General features: G+C 43.2%; 1 non-coding gene across 1 annotated transcript; it reads left to right on the top strand.

Annotated features, from left to right (window-relative positions):
• Nucleotides 1–459: 459 nt before the first annotated feature.
• trnak-cuu (transfer RNA lysine (anticodon CUU)) lies at nucleotides 460–532 on the top strand. The gene has a single exon. It is a non-coding gene; the product is annotated as a tRNA-Lys (tRNA).
• The last annotated feature ends 8,237 nt before the right edge of the window (nucleotides 533–8,769 follow it).

The raw sequence follows: 8,769 nt of genomic DNA, 5'->3' as shown, positions 1-8,769 counted from the left end.
TGTGAGATGCTGAATAATTGTTTCAATCATCATTAATCCATCCACATGTGCAGCACACTGAAGGAAATACAAATAAGTTTGCCGAGTGACTGTTAAAGTTTAATAAGTTTTTACACAACCGTAGAATCAGCAGAAAAACAGGATATTCAGCCCATAGTACCTAATAAATAGCCCATAGTACAAGAGTAAGGAAGTCTTGCTACAATTGTACAGGGCTCTGGTGAGACCACACCTGGAGTACTGCGCACAGTTTTGGTCTCCTTATCTGAGGAAGGATATACTTGCCTTGGAGGTGGTGCAACGGAGGTTCACCAGATTGATTCCTGGGATGAGACGACAGTCCTATGATGAGAGATTGTGTAGAATATGCCAATACTCTCTGGAGTTCAGAAGAAAGAGAGGTGATCTCATTGAAACGGACAATATTCTGAAGGGGATTGACAGGATAGCTGTTGAGAAGCCTGGCTAGCTCAGTCGGTAGAACATGAGACTCTTAATCTCAGGGTCGTGGGTTCAAGCCCCATGTTGGGCGATTAATTTTCCTTAAATCTTATGTTGTTTTCATGGGGAAACATTATTAATGAACCTTTCATCTTCTTTTGCACAATGCAAGAAATGCGAACTGAGGGAGAGTCGATAATTTAATCATTTGTTCTGTGCTCTGCATAAGAATACAAGAACCAGGAGCTGGAGTCGGACATTTGGCCCTTCGAGCCTGCCTTCTTTTGCACTGAAACAACTTATAACCGTGTTTTTAAATTAGCAGTGCCAGATATTTTGAGGGCACCTTGCAATACTTCACAAAACCATTGCTTTCGCGACAGCCACCTGGGATCGAGGCTGTTTCTGAAGTAACTTTGATATTACCGTTTGTCGTTGAAGTGGAGTAATTTTATGAAGTTAGATGGATGTCCCAATGCACTTCAGAGTGGTATCAAAACAAATGAGTTTGTAATTAAATACAATTAATGTCAGGAGTGGGTCTCAAACCCATGCCTCTAGAGGAAACTGCAACCTGAATACAGCGCCTTAGACCGCTCGGCCATCCTGACTGTTGAATGAAATAGTTGCAAATTATTACTCTGGAAAGTTTCAGACCTGGCGCTTGTTCAGTGTTGCTGGAAGGCCGAGTGACCGGGATATCCTTTCCTCCGGGGTTTTCCTGAGCGTGTGCTCGGTGCACGGGGAGCTTTGGCCCGGGTCCGAGGTCGCTTGAATCATGGGACAATGTGACCCGGACTGCATTTGTTCAATTTTATCGCACACAAATTTTTGTTTCTAAAATAATATTTCTGCCTGGGATCAAACTAAGGTCATTTCGCATGTGAGACAAACGTGATAACCACTACACTACAGAAACTACTGCTTAGCTCAGTGCCCAAAGAGAAGTGTTCAGCAACAAGCTGAAATGCTCAATCCCTCTCTCTGCAAAAAGTTCCTTTCACAAACATTTCTCTGACCGGAACTGCATAAATCAAAAATGTTCTCCTTTCAATGTCATTAAGCTCCCCAATTTCCGCCTCTGTAATTTTCTGGACAAGGACAAGGACTGAAAGTGCTTTGCGATCAGAAAATTGCCGGAACCCCTGTGGTTAATGACAGGACTTTTGATGGTTGACGGCATCTATGTGAATTGCTCTGCATCAATAATTAGCAAGCGTAAAGAGGGGAAACTGACATTATGGATGATAAAAGGCCGAGCCAAATTGTAATGTTGGAGATGGTTTTGTTGTTTTGGGAAATGTTACCTGTTACAAATCAGTGCAGGAGAAACGAGTTTGTTGTCCAATGCTGCCTTTATCTGCAGAGCATAAAGAGGGGAAACTGACACATCCTGTGAAGATGCCCCACTTTCGAACATTCATTTGGTAAATATTGTCTAAACTCACACTGATGATGCTGATGATTGCCCCCACAATGCCAACAGGGTGAAATCTGGATCGAAGCAGTTGGCGGGCTCTGAGCAGCGGCAGGTTTCGTGTAAGCAGCTCTGCCTGAAAACGGCGCCATCTTGTTTACAGTACTTGCCGTGGAACTCTGACTCATCAATAATATCTGCCTCAAATTATCATCCGTCGTCATGGAAGCCTGGGCAGTCGCGATGGCCTTTTTCAAATCCAGCATCTCTGCAGCTAACAGCTTCCTGAGGATCGCATCATGGCTGATGTCCAGCACGAAGACATCACGCAGCATGTCTTCCAGCATGTTCCTGAACTTACACGGCTCAGCAAGACGTCGCAGGTCAGCAATAAATCCCGACACATCCTCACCCTCAGCACGAACATGTGTGTAGAAACGGTAGCGTGATGTGATGATCCCCTCTGTGGCTTCAGATGGTTACCCACCAACATACACAATTCTTCATACACTTTTTCCACCGAAAGTATAGGCGAGAGAAGATTCTTTATGAGGCCGTAAATTTTCAGACCACAAACGGTGAGGAGAACTGCCCTGTGCTTAACTGTGTAGGTCTCTGCCTCCATGCTGTTGGCCACAAAATACTGATCCAGGCGGTCGACAAAATCCGTCCAATCCTCACCCTTCACAAATCTCTCCAGGATTTCCAATGTGCCCGTTGTGCATGTGAAGGGTCTTAAATTACCTCGTCGCCAATTGTAATGACTCAAGAGTCTTGTTGCTGTAAACTCACTCAGGTGCAACCAGATCCATCTTTATTCCAGCCCGAGAGTGTCTGCGTGACAAAGAAACCCAGCTTAGAAACAGATGACCAAGCACGCATGCCACATGTGTAAACCCCCATGACCTCCGACTGCGGCGCCCTCTGGTGTCTGGTGACCCTGAAGCATTAATATGTATCAACCCCTCGAGCCGATTCCTCCAGTCAATGAGATTGTGGCTGATCTGTGTCCTCACGCCTTGGCTCCATATCCTGTAATACCCTTGGCAAGAAAACCTTCATCTACCTCTGATTTAAAATAATTCATTGAGATAGCATCTGCTGCATTTTGTGGGAGAGAGCTCCTCACTTCTACCACCCTTTGAGTGAAGAAGTGTTTCCCAACGTTTCTCCCGAATGGCCAGATTGGGATTTTAAGGTTGTGTTCCCTTGTCTTAGAGTCCTCCGCCAGCGGAAAGTGTGTCTCTCCATCTACCCTTCAATTCCTTTCCAAGTCCAATACACCCAATGAAATCGCTCCCTAACCTGCTGTATTCCAAGGACCAGAAGCCTAGTTTATTTAATCTATCCTCACAGTTTAACACGGAGCCCTGGTAACATTCTCCACGGCCAATATATCATTTCTAAGGTGCGGTGCCCAGAACTGTGCACAATACTGCAGATATGATGTAATCAGGGCTTTTTATAGTTTATTAATACATTCTCTTCTTTATATTCCAGCACTGTAGATCTAAAGACTAAAATTATTTTAGCCTTTGTGAATATATTTTGCACCTGACTACTATATTTTAGTGTATGTACATGGGTCCCTAAATCTACCCACGGCTCCCAGCTTTATACCACTCAAAAAATACTCGATCTATTTCTCTCAGGTTCAAAAAGGATGAAGTCACGCTTGTGTGTTTTATAATCCATCTGCCACAGCCTTGTTCGCTCACTTAATCTATCAATTTATCTTTGTAATGTTGTGCCTATATCTACACTACTTACTATATCTACACGACTTACTTTGTACCATCGGCAAACTTGGATATTTGGCTCTCTGTAATGTTGTCCATGTCATGAATAAATAGAGTGAATAGTTGATCCTCCAGCACAGATCCCTGTGGGACACCACTAGTTCGACATTCCAATTCGAATATATTCACATTATCCCTTCTCCCTGTCTTCGACCATGTAAACAATCTTCTAACCACTCCAATAATTTGCCTTCAATTTCACTCATTTTAGCGAACAGTCTCTTTTGTGGAACCTTGTGCATTTCGCAGCCACCGACTCCTTCCCTTTCCCTGCCACATGTCTGAGGCTGAACCAAACTGTTTGCAACCTTGGTGCCATATTGGACCCTGAGGTGAGCTTCTGACCATATATCCGTGGCATCACTAAGACTGCCTATTTCCAGCTCCATAACATCACCTGACCCTGCTCCTGCTTCAGGTCATCTGCTGCTGATATCCTCATCCATGAATTTGTTACCTCTAGACTTGCCGTGGCTGGCTTCCACGGTGTGCCTTATGTAAACGTGAGGTCATCCAAGACTCTGCTGCCCATGTCCTAACACAGAATACGTCTCATTCACCCATCACCACTGTGCTCACTGACCGACATTGTTTCCTGCTTAAGCAATGCCTTGATTTGAAAATTATATTCCTTAATTTTTCAAACCCCTCCATGGTGGCGCTCCTCCCTATCTCTGTCATTTCCTCCAGCCCCACAACTCCCCAAGATATCTGTGCTCCCCATACTGGCCCCTTGAGCATCCCCGATTTTAATGACAAATGTAACGGCCCTATGAAATAAAGGAGGAAGACAGAAAGCAGTTATGGATCAGTTATGCTGGAGTCCAATATTAAGTCAGTAGTATCAGGCCATTTAGAGAACCATAATATAATCAAACAGAGTCAGCATTGTTTTATAAAAGTGAAATCGTGTTTGACAAATTTGCTATAGAGTTCTTTGAGGATGCAACGAGCAGGGTGGTTAACGGGGAACAAGTAGATGTAATGTATTTGGATTTTCAGGGAACATGTGATAAGCTGCCACATGGAAGGTTACTGCACATGATAAGTGATTGGGGGTTGGGGGTCATATATTAACATGGATAGACTATTGGCTAACTAACAAATAACAGAGAGGTGGCAAACTGCAACTTGTGGGGTGCCACAGGGATCAGTGTTTGTCCTCAATTATTTACCATCTATATCAATTACTTTGATGAACGGACTGGGTGTACTGTCGCCAAATTTGCTGAGGATACAAAGATAGGTGGGAAAAAAAGTTGTGAGGAGGATGCAAATAATATGAAAAACTATATAGATAGGTTAAGATCTGGGGGTTAATATGCATGGAAAAAACATAGCATGCAGGAAGGCAAATGGAATGTTAGTCTTTATTGCAAGGGGGATGGAGGATAAAAGTAGGGAAGTCCTGCTACAACTGTACAGGGCATTGGTGAGACCACACCTGGAGTACTGCGTGCAGGTTGGTCTCCTTATTTAAGGAGGGATATATTGCATTGGAGGCATTTCAGTGGAGGTGCATGAGGTTTATTGCTGAGATGAAGGGGTTGCCTTATGAAGAAATATTGAGCTGGTTGGGCATATACTCATTGGCTTTTCGAGGAATGAGATGTGATCTTACTGAAAATTATAACATTCTGAGGGGGCTTGACACGGATGATGCAGTTAGGACGTTTCCACTCGAGGGGGAATCTCGAACCCAGAGGCATAGTTCCAGAATAAGGGGTTGCCCATTTAATACGGTAATGAGGATGAATTTATTCTCTCAGATGGTCATGAATCTTTGGAACTCTTGTACCGAGAGAGCTCTGGCGGGTGGGCCATTGAATATATTTAAGGTGGAGGTAGATGAATATTTGAATGATAACCAAGTCAAGGGATATGGAAAGTGGTAAGGGAAGTGGAGTTGAGGCCAAGAGCAGATCAGCCATCATACTATTTAATGGCGGAGTAGGCTCGAGGGGCAAAATTCCTCCGATTTCTTGTGTTCTCATGTATAAAGCCTGGCGTCCCATATGCTTTGCTAACTGCTTTATTAGCCTATCCAACACCTTCAAAGATTTGTGCACAAACACTCCCAGATCTGTCTGTTCTTGCGCCCCCTTTAAAATTGTACTTTGAGTTTGTACGGTCTCTCTTCATTCTTGCTACAACATGTATCACCTTACAATTCTCTGCACTGAATTCCATCGGCCCTTTGTCCGCGCATGCCACCAGCCGGTCTATGTCTTCTTGAAGTCTATTGCTACCTTCCTCACTTTTCGCCACGCTTCCAAGTTTCGTGCTTTCGGCAAATTGTAAACTTGGGCCCTGCTCCCCCAAGTCCAATTCATTCATGTCCATCAAAGCTAGTAATGGTCCGAGTACTGAACCTTGAACGTCACTGTACACCCTCCGCCAGTCCGAAACACAGCCATTCACCACAACTCTCTGCTTGTTGTCCCTTTGCCAATAATGTATCCATGCTGCCATTTTATCCCACGTCATTCAATGTTGTTAACACGCCTCGCATGTGGTACGTCATCAAACGGCAGCTTATGGTCATCATATTGCTCAGTTAGTCACAAATTAAGGATATTCTTGTTTTATTTATCCGCGGAATGTGGGTGTCGTTGTAAGTTGGACATTTATTGCCCATCACGGATTGCCCTTTCAGAGGTGATGGTGAGCCACATTCTTGAACCTCTGCCATCCGTGTGGTGAAGGTCCTCCCACAGTGCTGTTAGGGAGGGAGTTCCACGATTTTGACCAAGCGACAATGAAGGAATGCCGATATATTTCTAAGTCAGAATGGTGTGTGACTTGGGTGGGCACCTTGAGGTGCTGATATTACTATGCACCTGCTGCCCTTGACCTTCTGGGTGTTAGAGGTGGCAGATTTGGGAGGTGCTGTCGCAGAAACAAAATAGATGAATTACTAGTGCAAACAGAACTTAATAGGTTTGATCTAACAGACATTACAGAGACATGGTTGCAAAGTGACCACGGTTGGGAACTAAATATTCCATGATATTTAACTTTTAGAAGAGATAGGCGAAATTAAAAAGGAGGAGGGATATCTGATAATGAAGACATCAGCGAAAGGATCTTAGCTCTAAAAACCAAGAAGTAGAATCAGTTTGGGTGGTGCAAAGAAACAGCAAGAGGCAGAAGCCTTTGCTGGGAGTTGTTTATAGGACCTCGAACAGAAGTGATAATGTAGGGCACAGTATAACTCCACAAAATTAGAGGTGCATGTAACGAGGGTAATATAGAAATCCTGGGGGAGATTAACCGACATATAGGCTGAGCAAACCAAACTTGCAATAATAGTGTGAAGGACGAATTCATGGAATGTGTACAAGTTGGTTTTCGAAATCATATGTTATGGCACCAACTGGAGAACAGGCCATTTTGGATTGAGTATTGTGCAATGAGAAAGAGTTAATTAATAACCTTGTAATAAAGCGGCCCTTGGGGAAGAGTGACCATAATATGATAGAATTTTACATGAAGTTTGAAAGTGATTTATTTAAATCTGAAACTAGGGTCTTGAATCTAAACAAAGAAACTATGTATGCATGAGGGGAGAGATGGCTAAGTTAGATTGGAAAACTACATTAAAATGTCTGACGATAGACAAGCAATGTCCAACATTTAAGGAATTATTACATAATTTACAATAACCATACATTCATTTAAGGCACACAAGCCCCACAAGAAAAGTGCTCCAACCGTGGCTAACAAGAGAAGTTTAAATTAGTATTAAATCGAAGGAAGAGGCTTATAATTTTTCCAAATAGAGCAGTAAGCCGGAGGATTGAGAGGATTTCAGAATTTAGCAAATGAGGACCAAGAAATTGAAAAGGAAAGGGAAAATAGAAAATGAGAGACTAAAAGCTTCGACAGGGATGTAAAAAGGAAACGATCAGCCAAAGTCAATGTGCGCCCCCTACAGGCTGAGACAGGAGAAATTATAATGGGGAATAAGGGAATGGAGGAGAAATTAAATAAATACTTTGTGTATGTCTTCATGGAAGAAGACACAAAAAACCTCCAGGAAATAATGGAGTACCAAGGGTCTAGTGAGAATTAGGATCTGAAAGAAATTAGTATTAGTAAAAAAAAGAAGAACTGGAGAAATTAATGGGACTGAAATCCAATAACTCCCCTGGACCTGACGGCCTACATCCTAGGGTGTCGAAAGTGGTGGCTATAGCGATAGTGGATGCGTTGGTTGTCATCTTCCAAAATTCCATAGATTCTATAACGGTTCCCGCAGACTGGAAGGTAGCGAATATAACCCTGCTATTTAATAAATGAGGGAGTGAGAAAATGGGGAACTACAGACCAGTTCGCCTGATATCAGTAGTATGGAAAATGCGATAATCTGTCATTAGCCCCCAGCTATTCATAATCTCGATCAATGATTTGGATGAGGGGACCAGGTGTGATATGTCCAAGTTTGCTGATGACACAAAGCTAGTTGGGGATATAAGTTGTGAGGAGGATGCAAAGAGACTTGAAGAGAATGTAGACAGGCTGTGTGAGAGGGCAAGAACCACGGCAAATGGAATAACATGTGGAGAAATGTGAAGTTATCCACTTTGGTAGGAAAAATAGAAAAGCAGAATATTTTTTAAATGGTGAGAGATGGGGAAATGTTGGTGATTAGACGGATCTGGGTGTCCCTGTGCACCAATCACTGAACGTTAATATGCAGGTACAGCAAGCAATTAGGAAAGCAAATGGAATGTCGTCCTTTATTATAAAAGGATTTGAGATAAAGAAATGTTACTGTAATTATGTAGAGCCTTGTTGAGACCAAACCTGGACTCCTGTGCATAGTTTTGGTCTTACCTAAGGAAGGATATACAGGGCACAGAGAGCATGCAACGAAGGTTCACCAGACTGAATCCTGGGATGGAGGCAGGAGGGGAGATTAGGTCCTATGAGGAGAGATTGAGTAGAATAGGCCTAGAGTAGAGAGGTGATCTCATTGAAACATACAAAACTCTGACAGGGCTTGACAAGGAAATGCAGGGAGGATGTTTCCCCTGGTTGGGGAGTCTAGAACCAGGGGTTGCAGTCTTGGAATAAGGTGTTGGCCCGTTAGGATTGAGATGAGGAGAC

The sequence above is a fragment of the Pristiophorus japonicus genome, unplaced genomic scaffold (assembly GCF_044704955.1).
Source record: "Pristiophorus japonicus isolate sPriJap1 unplaced genomic scaffold, sPriJap1.hap1 HAP1_SCAFFOLD_42, whole genome shotgun sequence".
Lineage (NCBI taxonomy): Eukaryota > Metazoa > Chordata > Chondrichthyes > Pristiophoridae > Pristiophorus > Pristiophorus japonicus.
This window is presented reverse-complemented; position numbering and strand designations above follow the sequence as displayed.